Raw genomic sequence first — 16,477 nt, 5'->3', positions numbered from 1 at the left:
CGGCAAAGAGTCCCCACCCCCCACCCCCCACCCCCACCCCCCCCAACGAAGACCACGACACTATCCCGCCGCATGTTTCCACCCGTCTGGTCGAGATGCCTGGGAAACGTCTGGATGGGGCTTCTCCCACATTTCCCTCCATCACGATGCCAACGGGAGGGGACCTGGCTTCTCCGGGCTAACACGAGCACGGGCCATATTTGCCGCCAGTAGCGGAAAAGGAAAGGGAAACGAAGCGAAGCCCAACCCTCAATGGCAGAAGGCACCAGGCCATTGTTGTGAGAAAGCCACTGAAGGAGGCCAAGCCCCAGAGCTCCCCGACTCCCATTCCGGCAGGAAGAGGAGGATAAAGGGCCCCATCCCAGCCCCCGCAACCCCCACCCCCCACCCCACCCCACCCCCACCCCCACCCCCTTCAAACAACACCGTCTTCCCAGAAAAGAGAAGGGAGAAGCCACGTGTGTGCCAAAGGAGCAAAACGAACAAACGATGCCCCTTTGGGCACAGCCGACTCCTGGGAACCGTGGCCCCAGCCGGCCGGTCCCTGCCGTTCTCGGTGGTGGGTGGACACGTTTGCCGTGAACCCGTGGCCGAGGCGATCCACGGATCCCCCGAGACGTGACCCGACCCCAGGGACCCGAGGGCGAACGTACCGCGTGAGGTGCTGGAGGAGCCGGACGAAGCCATGGTGGGAGAGCCGCACGGACGCTGCAGACTGCTGGCCTAGTGGGCCGGGACCCAGCCGCTCAGGACCTTGGAGAGCGGGAGGCGGCTCCGCCCCTATTTATGTAAATAGGGGTGGGTGCGTAGATGGAGGGGACGCCCCTGGCCTCTTTCGCAGGAGAGACCCTGGACAAGAATCCAGTGGAGCCAGTGGGCTTCCACGGGCCCGGCCCGTGCCCCAGACCCCCAAGGTCCACCGTTGGGCTGGGCGGGCAGTTCGGGGGCTTTGGTTTGTGGCCCTCCCACGCAGCGGGTGGGGTCAACCCCGGGCCCAGGGGCCGTCAGCAGTGCCCAGAGAGCTAACTGCCCGGGAATTCCCCTGGGGTCCCTTTGACGTGGCCGGCCACGCCCCCTTGCCCAGCCTGCCTTGCCTTCCAAGCCGCTCTGGGTTTTCCCGCCTTTTCACATTCCACACGTCCCTTGACCTCAATTGCCCCCGCCGGCTCCTGCGAGGCATGGCGGGACACCCGATGCTCTCTCCAATGCCTCCACCGAGATCCCTCGCTTTCCTTGCCTCCGTTCCCCACGCCCCTCCCCAACTCCTCCGTGCCCTCTTGGCGTCCTTTCCCTGCAGCAGTCCCAGACCACCACCCCCAGGGCTTTGAGCCGCCTGGAGCTCAAGGCTCCGGCCAGAGATGTGAAGGGCCAGCGTCTCAAACAGCAGCTCATGCCATTTGGGGCTTCTTCATGTGGAGCCTGAGGCCCGCGTCTCCCCAGCCCACCCCCCAGCCCAAGTGCCCTGGAGATACCCGCGAAAGGGGACAGACAGTGTACAACCTACCCCCCTGCGCGCCCCCCCCCCCCAACACACACACACACACACACACACACACACACACACACACACACACACATACTGTTAGGGAGGAGGTTCCACTAAGCCAAGGAAGGAAGCATGGACGTTCTGGACACAACGGAGCCGTCACCCGTGCGCCAACAAGGTGACATGGAAAGAGCGTGTGCTTTCTCGAAGACATGGAGGGCGGCGAGGAGGAGGAGGAAATCAGGAGGCCGGAGCAGACAAAGGAGGAAGAAGGCGGTGTCAAGCACCGCGGGGGATGGACGATGAGAGGCACTTCTCTTTGCGCGGTGAACAGGGTGAAAAGAGTGAACTGAAAAGAAACGAACGAGCCACAGCAGCACACCACCACCGCACCCCACCCCCCCACCCCCCCCCCGCCCCCAACTCCCCCTGCCCCCACCCCACCGTCTGGGCCGATGTATTCTTTGGCCAGCCGGGCTTCTAAACCCACCACGGGGCTTCACGTGAGAACAGGCAGGCGTTCGTATGTACTTCAAAACCATGGGGCCTGTGAAACTCAGGAACGGGTTTGCAAGTAAAGCACGTATGTCTGTCTGTATGTCTGCCGGTGACGGGAGGATGCTGGCGGCAGGGCGAGCTGAGTCACTGTACTGTGAGGGTCAGAGAGAGAGACAGGGAGATGACGGCCTTTGCAGATATACGACCGGGCATGTGGGCACACATGGACAGGGAGTCTGGTCGTGAAAGCGGTTGTGTGGGTAGGTCCCCTACTGCTGGCTCCGAGGATCTGACCTCCGGACACCCGCCCGAGAAGGCAACCCTTGAAACCCCAGGGAAACGTGTCCCTGACGCAGCATTCTAGGGACACCTGCAGGGCGTGCCGGGGGCTTGAAGCTGAGGTCCCAGACGCGGGCTCCTGCCCACCCCACCCCCTTCTCTTCCCGCCTTCACTCTTTCCCAGCATCAGGGGCTTTTCCAGTCAGTTCTTCACACCAGGTGGTCAAAGTATTGGAGTTTCAGCTTCAACATCAGTCCTTCCAATGAACATTCAGGACTGATTTTCTTTAGGATGGAGTGGTTGGCTCTCCTTGCAATCCAAGGGACTCTCAAGAGTCTTCTGCAACACCACAATTTAAAAGCATCAATTCTTCGGTGCTCAGCTTTCTTTATAGTCCAAAGCTCACATCCATACATGACTACTGAAAATACCATAGTCTTGACTAGATGGACTTTTGTTGGCAAAGAAATGTCTCTGCTTTTTAATGTGCTGTCTCGGTTGATCATAACTTTTCTTCCAAGGAGCAAACGTCTTTTAATTTTATGGCTTCAGTCACCATCCAAAGTGATTTTGGAGCCCCCCAAAATAAAGTCTGTCATTGTTTCACTATCTATTTGCCATGAAGTGATGGGGCCAGATGCCATGATCTTAGTTTTCTGAGCTTTAAGCCAACTTTTTTTACTCTCCTCCTTCACTTTCATAAAGAAACTCTTCAGTTCTTTCTTTTCTGCCATAAGGATGGTGTTATTTGCATATCTGAGGTTATTGATATTTCTCCCAGAAATCTTGATTCCAGCTTGTGCTTTAGCCAGCCCAGCGTTTCTCATGATGTACTCTGCATAGAAGTTGAATAAGCAGGGTGACAATATGCAACCTTGACGTACTCCTTTTCCTATTTGGAACCTGTCTGTTGTTCCATATCCAGTTTTAACTGTTGCTTCCTGAGCTGCATACAGATTTCTCAAGAGACAGGTCAGGTGGTCTGGTATTCCCATCTCTTGAAGAATTTTCTACAGTTTGTGGTGATCCAATGAGTAGTCAAGGTTGATTTCCTTTAAGACTGACTGGTTTGATGTCATTGCTCTCCAAGGGACTCTCAAGAGTCTTCTCCAGCACCACAGTTCAAAAGAATCGATTCTTTGTTGCTCTGGCTTCTTTATGGTCCAGCTCTCACAACTGTAGTGACTACTGGGAAGACCATAGCTTTGATTTACAGACCTTTGCCGGCAAGGTGATGTTTTTGCTTTTTAACATGCTGTGTAGGTTTGTCTAGGCTTTCCTGCCAAGAAGCAGTCATCTTCTAATTCCATGGCCACAGTCTTCCTTTCCCAAGAAGAGGAAATCTGTCACTGCTTACACCTTCTCTCCTTCTATTTTCCATGAAGTGATGGGACTGGATGCCATGATCTTTGTTTTTTGAATATTTAGTTTTAAGCAGGCGTTTTCACTCTCCTTCTTCACCCTCATCAAGAGGTTCTTTAGTTCCTCTTCACTTTCTGCCATTAGAGTGGTGCCATTTGCACATCTGAAGTTGTTGATAGTCTGTAATCTCTGTGTAATTTTTATAAACTCCTCTAAGCCAATTAATTTAATCTGGAATGCCTCATTCAAGCTCCCCTGAGTTTAATGAGCTTGATCTTCCCATATCAGTTTGCTGTTTCTTTTTGCCTTTGTTTCCTCAGGTATTAACTTATTTAATAGAAGAAAGTTCTTTCTCAATGTTTACAGAAAGTGCCTCAGAGCATTCTTTATTGTGAATCTCAGCTGCTAGATAAGTGATTGTGGGCACTAGATTGATTGTGATGGAACAGAAGTTTCATAAAACTTATTTATCTGATTTGATTCATTATTAGGCAGGTCTTTATTATCCTTTTCATGGAAAATACTCTCGAAATATAATCTTTGGTTCTGTTTTTTATCTCTATGTTTTACTCCAATTCCAGAGTCTAAAACTGTATAATTCCTTCAACTTCATTTTCAGAGGAGATTTAATTTTTTAATATAAATTTATTTATTTTAATTGGAGACTAATTACTTTACAATATTGTATTGGTTTTGTCATACATCAACATGAATCCACCATGGGTGTACACGGGTTGAGTTTGAAACTCTGAGAAACATTTTAGGCTACTTCATGTGTGGGTGTATGCTAAATTGCTTCAGTCATATCTGACTCTTTGTGACCTTATGGACTGTAGCCCGCCAGGCTCCTCTGTCAATGGGATTCTCTAGGCAAGAATAAGGGAATGGGTTGTCATGCCCTCCTCCAGGGATCTTCCCAAACAAAGGATCAAACCTGTGTCTCGTACTTCTCCTACATTGGCATGCAGGTTCTTTACCACTAGCACCACTGGCTAGTTCTTCATAGAATATGTATTTGGAATTTCTGGATAATAAACAAATGTGATCTCATAAAAACAGATAACTTGGACTAATCTTACAATGAGAATTATTTGAGACTTTATTACTTGGTGTAATCCCATTCATGTTATTACATTAGATAATTAAAAGCTGAGCAAAAATCCTTAACAAAATTCTAGCAATCAGAATCCAACAACACATTAAAAAGATCATACACCATGATCAAGTGGGCTTTATCCCAGGGATGCAAGGATTCTTCAATATCCGCAAATCAATCAATGTAATACACCACATTAACAAATTGAAAAATAAAAACCATATGATTATCTCAATAGATGCAGAGAAAGCCTTTGACAAAATTCAACATCCATTTATGATAAAAACTCTCCAGAAAGCAGGAATAGAAGGAACATACCTCAACATAATAAAAGCTATATATGACAAACCCACAGCAAACATTATCCTCAATGGTGAAAAATTGAAAGCATTTCCTCTAAAGTCAGGAACAAGACAAGGGTGCCCACTTTCACCATTACTATTCAACATAGTTTTGGAAGTTTTGGCCACAGCAATCAGAGCAGAAAAAGAAATAAAAGGAATCCAAATTGGAAAAGAAGAAGTAAAACTCTCACTATTTGCAGATGACATGATCCTCTACATAGAAAACCCTAAAGAATCCACCAGAAAATTACTAGAAATAATCAATGACTACAGTAAAGTTGCAGGATATAAAATCAACACACAGAAATCCCTTGCATTCCTATACACTAATAATGAGAAAACAGAAAGAGAAATTAAGGAAACAATTCCATTCACCATTCCAACGGAAAGAATAAAATACTTAGGAATATATCTACCTAAAGAAACTAAAGACCTATATATAGAAAACTATAAAACACTGGTGAAAGAAATCAAAGAGGACACTAATAGATGGAGAAATATACCATGTTCATGGATTGGAAGAATCAATATAGTGAAAATGAGTATACTACCCAAAGCAATTTATAGATTCAACGCAATCCCTATCAAGCTACCAACAGTATTCTTCACAGAGCTAGAACAAATAATTTCACAATTTGTATGGAAATACAAAAAACCTCGAATAGCCAAAGCGATCTTGAGAAAGAAGAATGGAACTGGAGGAATCAACCTACCTGACTTCAGGCTCTACTACAAAGCCACAGTTATCAAGACAGTATGGTACTGGCACAAAGACAGAAATATTGATCAATGGAATAAAATAGAAAGCCCAGAGATAAATCCACGCACATATGGACACCTTATCTTCGACAAAGGAGGCAAGAATATACAATGGATTAAAGACAATCTCTTTAACAAGTGGTGCTGGGAAATCTGGTCAACCACTTGTAAAAGAATGAAACTGGACCACTTTCTAACACCATACACAAAAATAAACTCAAAATGGATTAAAGATCTAAACGTAAGACCAGAAACTATAAAACTCCTAGAGGAGAACATAGGCAAAACACTCTCCGACATACATCACAGCAGGATCCTCTATGACCCACCTCCCAGAATATTGGAAATAAAAGCAAAAATAAACAAATGGGACCTAATTAACCTTAAAAGCTTCTGCACATCAAAGGAAACTATTAGCAAGGTGAAAAGACAGCCTTCAGAATGGGAGAAAATAATAGCAAATGAAGCAACCGACAAACAACTAATCTCAAAAATATACAAGCAACTCCTACAGCTCAACTCCAGAAAAATAAACGACCCAATCAAAAAATGGGCCAAAGAACTAAATAGACATTTCTCCAAAGAAGACATACAGATGGCTAACAAACACATGAAAAGATGCTCAACATCACTCATTATCAGAGAAATGCAAATCAAAACCACTATGAGGTACCATTTCACACCAGTCAGAATGGCTGCGATCCAAAAGTCTACAAATAATAAATGCTGGAGAGGGTGTGGAGAAAAGGGAACCCTTTTACACTGTTGGTGGGAATGCAAACTAGTACAGCCACTATGGAGAACAGTGTGGAGATTCCTTAAAAAACTGGAAATAGAACTGCCTTATGATCCAGCAATCCCACTGCTGGGCATACACACTGAGGAAACCAGAAGGGAAAGAGACACGTGTGCCCCAATGTTCATCGCAGCACTGTTTATAATAGCCAAGACATGGAAGCAACCTAGATGTCCATCAGCAGATGAATGGATAAGAAAGCTGTGGTACATATACACAATGGAGTATTACTCAGCCATTAAAAAGAATACATTTGAATCAGTTCTAATGAGGTGGATGAAACTGGAGCCTATTATACAGAGTGAAGTAAGCAGAAGGAAAAACATAAATACAGTATACTAACGCATATATATGGAATTTAGAAAGATGGTAACAATAACCCGGTGTACGAGACAGCAAAAGAGACACTGATGTATAGAACAGTCTTATGGACTCTGTGGGAGAGGGAGAGGGTGGGAAGATGTGGGAGAATGGCAATGAAACATGTAAAATATCATGTAGGAAACGAGTTGCCAGTCCAGGTTCGATGCATGTTGCTGGATGCTGGGGGCTGGTGCACTGGGACGGCCCAGAGGGATGGTATGGGGAGGGAGGAGGGAGGAGGGTTCGGGATGGGGAGCACATGTATACCTGTGGCGGATTCAATTTGATATTTGGCAAAACTAATACAATTATGTAAAGTTTAAAAATAAAATAAAATTAGGGAAAAAAAAAAAAAAGCTGGAAAATTTTTCACTGGGTGGATCAAAATAAACCTGTAGGAAAACCTGAACAAGTAGAGACACATTGAAACCTTCCTAGCTACTGACTGTTCTTCCCAAGGTCTTAAGGAATCTCTGAGCTCTGGGACTCTTAACTGGCCTAAAATACTTTGGTAGCTTCCAGCTGCTCACAATTCACAGTCCGAGTCCTCAGCCAGGCTGCAGGTGGACAGCCCTGCTCTCTGCCTTTGCCACAGCATCCTGCTGTCCCTCCAGTCAGACTTCACTGCCCTTAGCTGCACCCTGTATGTTCCCTGTGACCACAGGGCTTTCCCATGTGCTGCTCCCTCTGCCTGGAATAATGCTTTTCCCCTTTTCCCATTTGTCAGCTGGTAAGGCAATGACACCCCACTCCAGTACTCTTGCCTTGAGAATCCCGAGGACAGAGGAACCTGGTAGGCTTCAGTCCATGGGGTTGCGAAGAGTAGGACACGACTGAGCAAATTCACTTTCACTTTTCACTTTCATGCATTGGAGAAGGAAATGGCAACCCATTCCAGTGTTCTTGCCTGGAGAATCCCAGGGACGGGGGAGCCTGGTGGGTTGCCGTCTATGGTGTCACACAGAGTCAGATCGACTGAAGCGACTTAGCAGCAGCAGCAGCAAAAACTCTTCTTACCCTTTACCTCTCAGCCAGAACATAGCCTCCTCAGGCAAACTCCCCACAACAGGACAGGATGTCCCTGGCCTACACACACCATGCACTCATCCTTCACAAGGTGAACTTTTATATTTATTTTGTCATAAGCCACCATCCACAGCACTGAGCCCAGAGTGTGGTTTATAGGATCACAAGAAACATATACTATATGAGTGATCCACTACCCGTATGATTATGACCAGAACCTGAAATAATGGAGATATCATTATTGTTATTCAGTCTCTCAGTTGTGTCTGACTCTTTGCAACCCATTGGACTGCAACACTCCAGGATTCCCTGTCCTTCAGTATCCCCCAGAGTTTGCTCAAATTCATGTCCATTGAGTTGATGATGCAATGCAAACATCTCATCCTCTGTCACCTTCTTCTTCTGATTTCAATCTTTCCTAGTATCAAGGTCTTTTCCAATGAGTTGGCTCTTCACATCAGGTGGCCAAAGTATTGGAGCTTCAGCTTCAGCATCAGTCCTTCCAATGAATATTCAGGGGTGATTTCCTTTAGGATTGACTGGTTTGATCTCCTTGCAGTCCAAGGCACTTTCAAGAGTCTTCTCCAACACCAGTTTGAAAGCATCAATTCTTCAGTGCTCAGCCTTCCTTATGGTCCAACTCTCACATCCATACATGACTACTGGAAAAACCACAGCTTTGACTATATGAACCTTTGTCAGCAAAAAGACATCTCTCCTTTTTAATATGCTGCCTAGGTTTGTCATAATTTTTCCCAAAGATGCAATTGGATTGGTCAAAAAGTTCATTTGGATTTTTCCATGGGCTCTTATGGAAAAACCTAAATGAACTTTTTTTACTAACCCAATATAATAAAGGAAATTTCTCCCTCCCACTGTAACAAACCACCCCACCCAGGCCCCCTCCCCCTTAGCTGTACTTTAGATTTCCAAAGTTTGCCTACCCACCTGGTAGAGCAACTGCTCACTGGCTTTATTCCTTCTGCTTTCTGATAAATGTCCTTACTATAAAAAGGCTATCTGATCACCCACCCCAAGTAGCAGCCTTTTTCAGACTCTATTCCTTTATCTCTTCATAGCACTTGGTTTTTTCTGTCAGTTCAGTTCAGTTTAGTTCAGTCGCTCAGTCGTGTCCGACTCTTTGCGACCCCATGAATTGCAGCACGCCAGGCCTCCCTGTCCATCACCAACTCCCAGAGTTCACTCACACTCACATCCATCGAGTCAGTGACGCCATCCAGCCATCTCATCCTCTGTCGTCCCCTTCTCCTCCTGCCCCCAATCCGTCCCAGCATCAAAGTCTTTTCCAATGAGTCAACTCTTCGCATGAGGTGGCCAGAGTACTGGAGTTTCAGCTTTAGCATCATTCCTTCCAAAGAAATCCCAGGGCTGATCTTCAGAGTGGACTGGTTGGGTCTCCTTGCAGTCCAAGGGACTCTCAAGAGTCTTCTCCAACACCACAGTTCAAAAGCATCAATTCTTTGGCACTCAGCTTTCTTCACAGTCCAACTCTCACATCCATACATGACCACAGGGAAAACCATAGCCTTGACTAGACGGACCTTAGTTGGCAAAGTAATGTCTCTGCTTTTGAATATGCTATCTAGGTTGGTCATAAGTTTTCTTCCAAGGAGTAAGCGTCTTTTAATTTCATGGCCGCAGTCACCATCTACAGTGATTTTCGACCCCCCTAAATAAAGTCTGACACTGTTTCCACTGTTTGCCCATCTATTTCCCATGAAGTGATGGGACCAGATGCCATGATCTTCGTTTTCTGAATGTTGAGCTTTAAGCCAACTTTTTTACTCTCCTCTTTCACTTCCATCAAGAGGCTTTTTAGTTCCTCTTCACTTTCTGCCATAAGGGTGGTGTCATCTGCATATCTGAGGTTATTGATATTTCTTGCAGCAATCTTGATTCCAGCTTGTGCTTCCTCCATCCCAGCATTTCTCATGATGTACTCTGCATATAAGTTAAATAAGCAGGGTAACAATATACAGCCTTCACGTATTCCTTTTCCTATTTGGAACCAGTCTGTTGTTCCATGTCCAGTTCTAAATGTTACATCCTGACCTGCATACAAATTTCTCAAGAGGCAGTGTTGTATTTTAACTAGTGTATCATGTGTCTCCCACTAAAACGCAAACTCCCCAACAGTAAAGCTTTCGGCTGTTTTGTTCACCATTGTTCCCCTGCTCCTCTAGGAGAAGACTTACAGAATCCTAATAAATATTCTGAATTAATAATAATAGTTGTTATTATTATCAATAATTATTAAGTCATTCTGACTTTGTCTTTAAATGTTTTTTTGAAACTTTACGGAAGAGTAATTGGGAAAATTTAACAAATATACTTGTATATGTTTAAAGTAGATAACATGATTTGATATACATTTGTGAAATGATTATCAAGATCAATATAATTAACAAATTCGTCACCTCACATAATTAACCCTTTGTTGTTCTGAGAATGCTAATATCTACTTTCTAGGACTTTTAAGTACACAATAGCATGTTATTAACTGTAATCACTATTAGATGCTCAGAACTTACTCTTCTCATAACTGAAAATTTGTTCCCTTTGACCTGTATCATTCTTTTTCTCCCTCCTCACCCTTGCCCAACCCATGGCAACCACATTCTGCTCTCTATTTCTGTAGAATCAGCTTCTCTTTAAATTTCTCTGGCTTATTTCAACTAGAGTAATGTCTTTCTGGTTTATCTATATCATTGTAAATGAGATTTTCTTCTTTTTAATGGTTGAAAATATTCTATTGTGTGTGTGTGTGTGTGTGTGTATAAATACACACATACCACATTCTGTGTTTAAAAATCCATGTGGATTTTTATCAAGATCTAAAGCACAAACACTTTTTTAATTGAAGTATAGTTGATTTCCAATATTGTGTTACCTTCAGGTTTATAGCAAAGTGATTCATATTTTTGCAGATTATAATCCATTGAACATTATTACAAAATCATTGGTATAATTCCCTGTGCTACATAGTATATCCTTGTTGCTTATCTATTTTACATATAGTAGTGTGTATCTGTTAATCCAATACTTCAGATTTGTCCCTCCTCTCTTGCACTTCCCTTTGGTAACTGTAAGTTTGTTTTCTGTGTCTGTTGGATCTGTTTCTGTTTCACATATACATTTGTTTGTATTATTGCTTAAATTCCACATATAAATGATGTTATACAGTACATGTCTTTCTCTGTCTGACTTATCTCACTGAGTATAATAATCTCTAGGTTCAAGCATGTTGCTGCAAATGGCAGAATTGTATTCTTTTTAAGTGGCTGAGTAGAATTACATTGTGTGTGTGTGTGTGTGTGTGTGTGTGTGTGTGTGTATCACATCTTTTTTATTTTAAAAGCTTTATTGAGAGGGGGCGGTCCTAAGATGGTGGAGGCATAGGACAGGGAGATTACTTTCTTCCCCACAAATTCATCAAAAGAACATTTGAACGCTGAGTAAATTCCACAAAACAACTTCTGAATGCTGGCAGAGGACATCAGGCAAGCAGAAAGGCAGCCCATTGTCTTCTAAATGAGGTAGGAAAAAAATATAAAAGATAAAAAGAGAGACAAGAGGTAGGGATGGAGATCCATCTAGGAAGGGAGTCCTAAAATAGAGAAGTTCCCCCACAGCAGGAAACATTCTCACTGGCGAGTCTGTGGTAAGCCTTGGAACCTCAGAGGGCAACATAACCAGGAGGAAAAATGAATAAATATTTAAAATGCACAGATTGCGTGCCTAATGGCAACTCCCAGCAGAGAAGCAGTAAAGATCCTTGCATCTGCCACTAGCTAGCAGGGGCCAGACAGGGAGGCACAGGCTGAATTGCTTAGGGTAAGAACCAGGCATGAATGCTCCGAGGGCAATCTGAGGGAACGAACTTGAGACAGCAACCCAGACTGTGGGATAGCTATCCCATGAAAAGCCCTAACCTAAGACACCACCAGGCCCGCTCACAGAACAAAGGACTGAGCAGAGCTAACTGGCTGCGGACTGGCCCATCCCCCTCCAGAGACAGGCAGGCAAGGGCAGCCAGAGCTGGAAGGGGGCAATTGCAGCCCCAGAGAGGCATCCTCTACCAAACTTCAAGCAGGCTTCATTACTAACCAAGACTTCTTGGGATTCTGGATGGTTGAAATCTGCCAGGAGGGTCACAGCCAGAGATCAGCTCCCCAGAAGAGACGCACGGTACACCTAGAATGTGTGCTGGTTGTACACCCAGAAAACTGAACAACAACTGACGGGGGAGGTGATAAGTTGCAGCCCTCACCTCGGGTGACTGCGCTTACCAAGCACCTGGTCACCATAGCTGCTTGGAACTGGGAAGAGCACAAAACGCAGGCCCAACCAAGTCTTTGCCTCTGGAGTAACCGACAACCTGAACCTGAGTGGCTTAGACCTGGGAACTGCATACAGCTCAGGAACAGACTCAGACAGTTCCTGGCAAAGCAAGCTAAAGCCTAAGCAGTATAGACTGGGAAAGCACACACGGAGTAAGTGGGGGCAAACCCAGTGTGGCCAAGACACTGCGAGCACTCCCCACACATGCCAGTGATATATTTTTTTTTTTTTTTCGCAGTGTTCCTCCCTCTCCACAGCACAACTGAACAAGTGAGCCTAAAAAAGTGACCACCACCACCCCCTTGGGTCAGGACAGAAATTAGACACTGAAGAGACCAGCAAACAGAAGAAGCTAAAACAAACCGAGGGAACCGCTTTGGAAGTGATAGGTGCAATATATTAAAACCCTGTAGTTAGCACCAACTACATAGGAAGGGGCCTATAGATCATGAGAAGTATAAGCCGGATTAAGGAACTACCTAAAAATGAACTGACCCCACACTGTCCACAACACCAGAGAAAGTCCTAGATATATTTTTACCATTATCAGTTTTTAAATTAAAAAAAATTAAGTCCTGTATTACTCCTTTAATTTTCATTTTATAACCTAGTATTATTTTGCAAAAAAAGACACTATTGTTTAAAACAAACCATATATATATATATATATATATATATATACACACACACACACATATATAATTTTATAATTTTTGTGACTTTGTTTTTTTCTTTAATATTGTATTTCTGAGAATCCAGCCTCTACTCTAGATTTTTAATCTTTGTTTTTTGGTATTTCTTATCAATTTTGTACCTTTAAGAACCCAATCTTCAATACCCATTCTGACGGGAGCGAGATTACTGGCTTGACTGCTCTCTCCCCCTTTGGACTCTCCTTTTTCTCCACCAGGTCACCTCTATCTCCTCCCTCCCCCTTCTCTTCTCTACCCAACTCTGTTTCTCTTTGTGTCTTCTGGGATGTGGAGAACACTTAGGGAACTGATTACTGGCTAGATCTGTCTCTCTCCTTTTGAGTCCCCCTTTTATCCTCCTGGCCCCCTCTGTCTCATTCCTCCATCTTCTATTCTCTGTGTAACACCATGAACATCTCTGAGGGATTCAGACTGTGGAGAGCACATAGGGAAGTGATTACTGGCTAGCTTGCTCTCTCCTCTTTTGATTCCCTCTCTTCTCCTCCTGGTCACCCCTATCTCCCTCTTCCCTCTTCTCTTCTCCATGTAACTCTGTGTACCTCTCCTGGTGTCCCTCAATTTGGAGAAACTTTTCATCTTTAACCTAAATATTTTATCATTGGTGCTGTATAGATGCATGTCTTGAGGCTACTGTAAGAATAAGACTGAAAACCAGAGTCAGGAGGCTTAAGTCCAAATCCTGAGAACACCAGAGAACTCCTGAATTCAGGGAACATTAAACGATAGGAGCTCATCAAATGCCTCCATACCTACACTGAAACCAAGCACCACCCAAGGGCCAACAAGTTCCAGAGCAAAACATACCACACAAATTCTCCAGCAACACAGGAACATGGCCTTGAACTTCAATATACAGGCTACCCAAAGTCACACCGAAACTATTGACATCTCAAAACTCATTACTGGACACTCCCTTGCACTCCAGAGAGAAGAAATCCAGCTCCATCCACCAGAACACTGACACAAGCTCCCCTACCCAGGAAACCTTGACAAGCCACTCATCCAAACCCACACACAGTGAAGAACCTCCACAATAAAGAGGAATCACAAACTGCCAGAATATGGAAAAGCCACCCCAAACACAGTAATATAAACAAGACGAAAAGGCAGAGAAATACCCAGCAGGTAAAGGAATAGGATAAATGCCCACCAAACCAAACAAAAGAGGAAGAGATAGGGAATCTACTTGATAAAGAATTCTGAATAATGATAGTGAAAATGATCCTAGATCTTGAAAACAAAATGGAGTTACAAATAAATAGCTTGGTGACAAGGATTGAAAAGATGCAAGAAAGGTTTAACAAGGACCTAGAAGAAATGAAAGAGTCAATATATAATGAATAATGCAATAAATGAGATAAAAAATACTCTGGTGTGAACCAACAGTAGAATAACAGAGGCCAAAAATAGGATAAGTGAGGTAGAAGACAGAATGGTAGAAATAAATGAAACAGAGAGGAAAAAAGAAAGACTAATTAAAAGAAATGATGACAAACTCAGAGACCTCTGGGAAAATGTTAAATACACCAACATTAGAATCATAGGAGTCCCAGAAGAAGAAGACAAAAAGAAAGGCCATGCGACAATACTTGAGGAGCTAGTAGTTGAAAATGTCCTTAAAATGGGGAAGGAAATAATCACCCAAGTCCAAGAAACCCAGAGAGTCCCAAAGAGGATAAGCCTAAGGCGAAACACACCAAGACACATATTAATCAAACTAACAAAGACCAAACACAAAGAACAAATATTAAAAGCATCAAGGGAAAAACAACAAATAACACACAAGGGGATTCTTAAAAGGATAACAGCTGATCTTTCAATAGAAAGTCTTCAGGCCAGAAGGGAATGGCAGAACATACTTAAAGTGATGAAAGAAAATAACCTACAGCCCAGATTACTATACCCAGCAAGGATCTCATTCAAGTATGAACTAGAAATCAAAAGCTTTACAGACAATCAAAAGCTGAGAGAATTCAGCACCACCAAACTAGCTCTCCAACAAATGCTAAAGGATCTTCTCTAGACAGGAAACACAAAAACAGTGTATAAACTCGAACCCAAAACAATAAAGCAAATGGCAATGGGATCATACTTATCAATAATTTCCTTAAATGTAAATGGGTTGAATGCCCCAACCAAAAGACAAAGACTGGCTGAATGGATACAAAAACAAGACCCCTATATATGTTGTCTACAAGAGACCCACCTCAAATAAGGGACACATACAGATTGAAAGTGAAGGGCTGGATAAAGATATTCCATGCAAACAGAGATCAAAAGAAAGCAGGAGTAGCAATACTCATATCAGATAAAATAGACTTTAAAACAAAGACTGTGAAAAGTGACAAAGAAGGACACTACATAATGATCAAAGGATAAATCCAAGAAGAAAATATAACAATTATAAATATATATGCACCCAACATAGGAGCACCACAATATGTAAGACAAATGCTAACAAATATGAAAGGGGAAATTAACAATAACACAATAATAGTGGGAGATTTTAATACTCCACTCACACCTATGGATAGATCAACTAAACAGAAATTAACGAGGAAACACAAACTTTAAATGATACAATAGACCAGATACACTTAATTGATATCTGTAGGACATTTCACTTTAAAACAATAAATTTCACCTTTTTCTCAAGTGCACACAGAACCTTCTCCAGGATATATCACATCCTGGGCCATAAATCTAGCCTCGGTAAATTCAAAAAAATTGAAATCATTCCAAGCATCTTTTTCTGACCACAGTGTGGTAAGATTAGATGTCAATTACAGGAGAAAAACTATTAAAAATTCCAACATATGGAGGCTGAACAGCACGCTGCTGAATAACCAACAAATCACAGATGAAATCAAAAAAGAAATCAAAATATGCATAGAAACAAATTAAAGTGAAAACAAAACAACCCAAAACCTGGGGATACTGTAAAAGCAGTGCTAAGGGGAAGTTCATAGCAATACAGGCTTACCAAAAAAAAAAAAAAAAACAAGAAAAAAAAGCCAAATAAATAACCTAACTCTACACCTAAAGCAACTAGAAAAGGAAGAAATGAAGAACCCCAGGGTTAGTAGAAGGAAAGAAATCTTAAAAATTCAGTTCAGTTAAGTTCAGTCGCTCAGTCGTGTCTGACTCTTTGTGACCCCATGAACCGCAGCATGCCAGACCTCCCTGTCCATCACCAACTCCCGGTGTCCAGTCATACCCATGTCCATCGAGTCAGTGATGCCATCCAACCATCTCATCCTCTGTTGTCCCCTTATCCTCCTGCCATCAATCTTTCCCAACATCAGTGTCTTTTCAAATGACTCAGCTCTTCACATAAGGTAGCCAAAGTATTGGAGTTTCAGCTTCAAATCAGTCCTTCCAGTGAACGTCCA

Source organism: Bos indicus x Bos taurus, chromosome 7 (assembly GCF_003369695.1).
Source record: "Bos indicus x Bos taurus breed Angus x Brahman F1 hybrid chromosome 7, Bos_hybrid_MaternalHap_v2.0, whole genome shotgun sequence".
Lineage (NCBI taxonomy): Eukaryota > Metazoa > Chordata > Mammalia > Artiodactyla > Bovidae > Bos > Bos indicus x Bos taurus.
Note: the sequence above shows the minus strand (reverse complement) of the source record.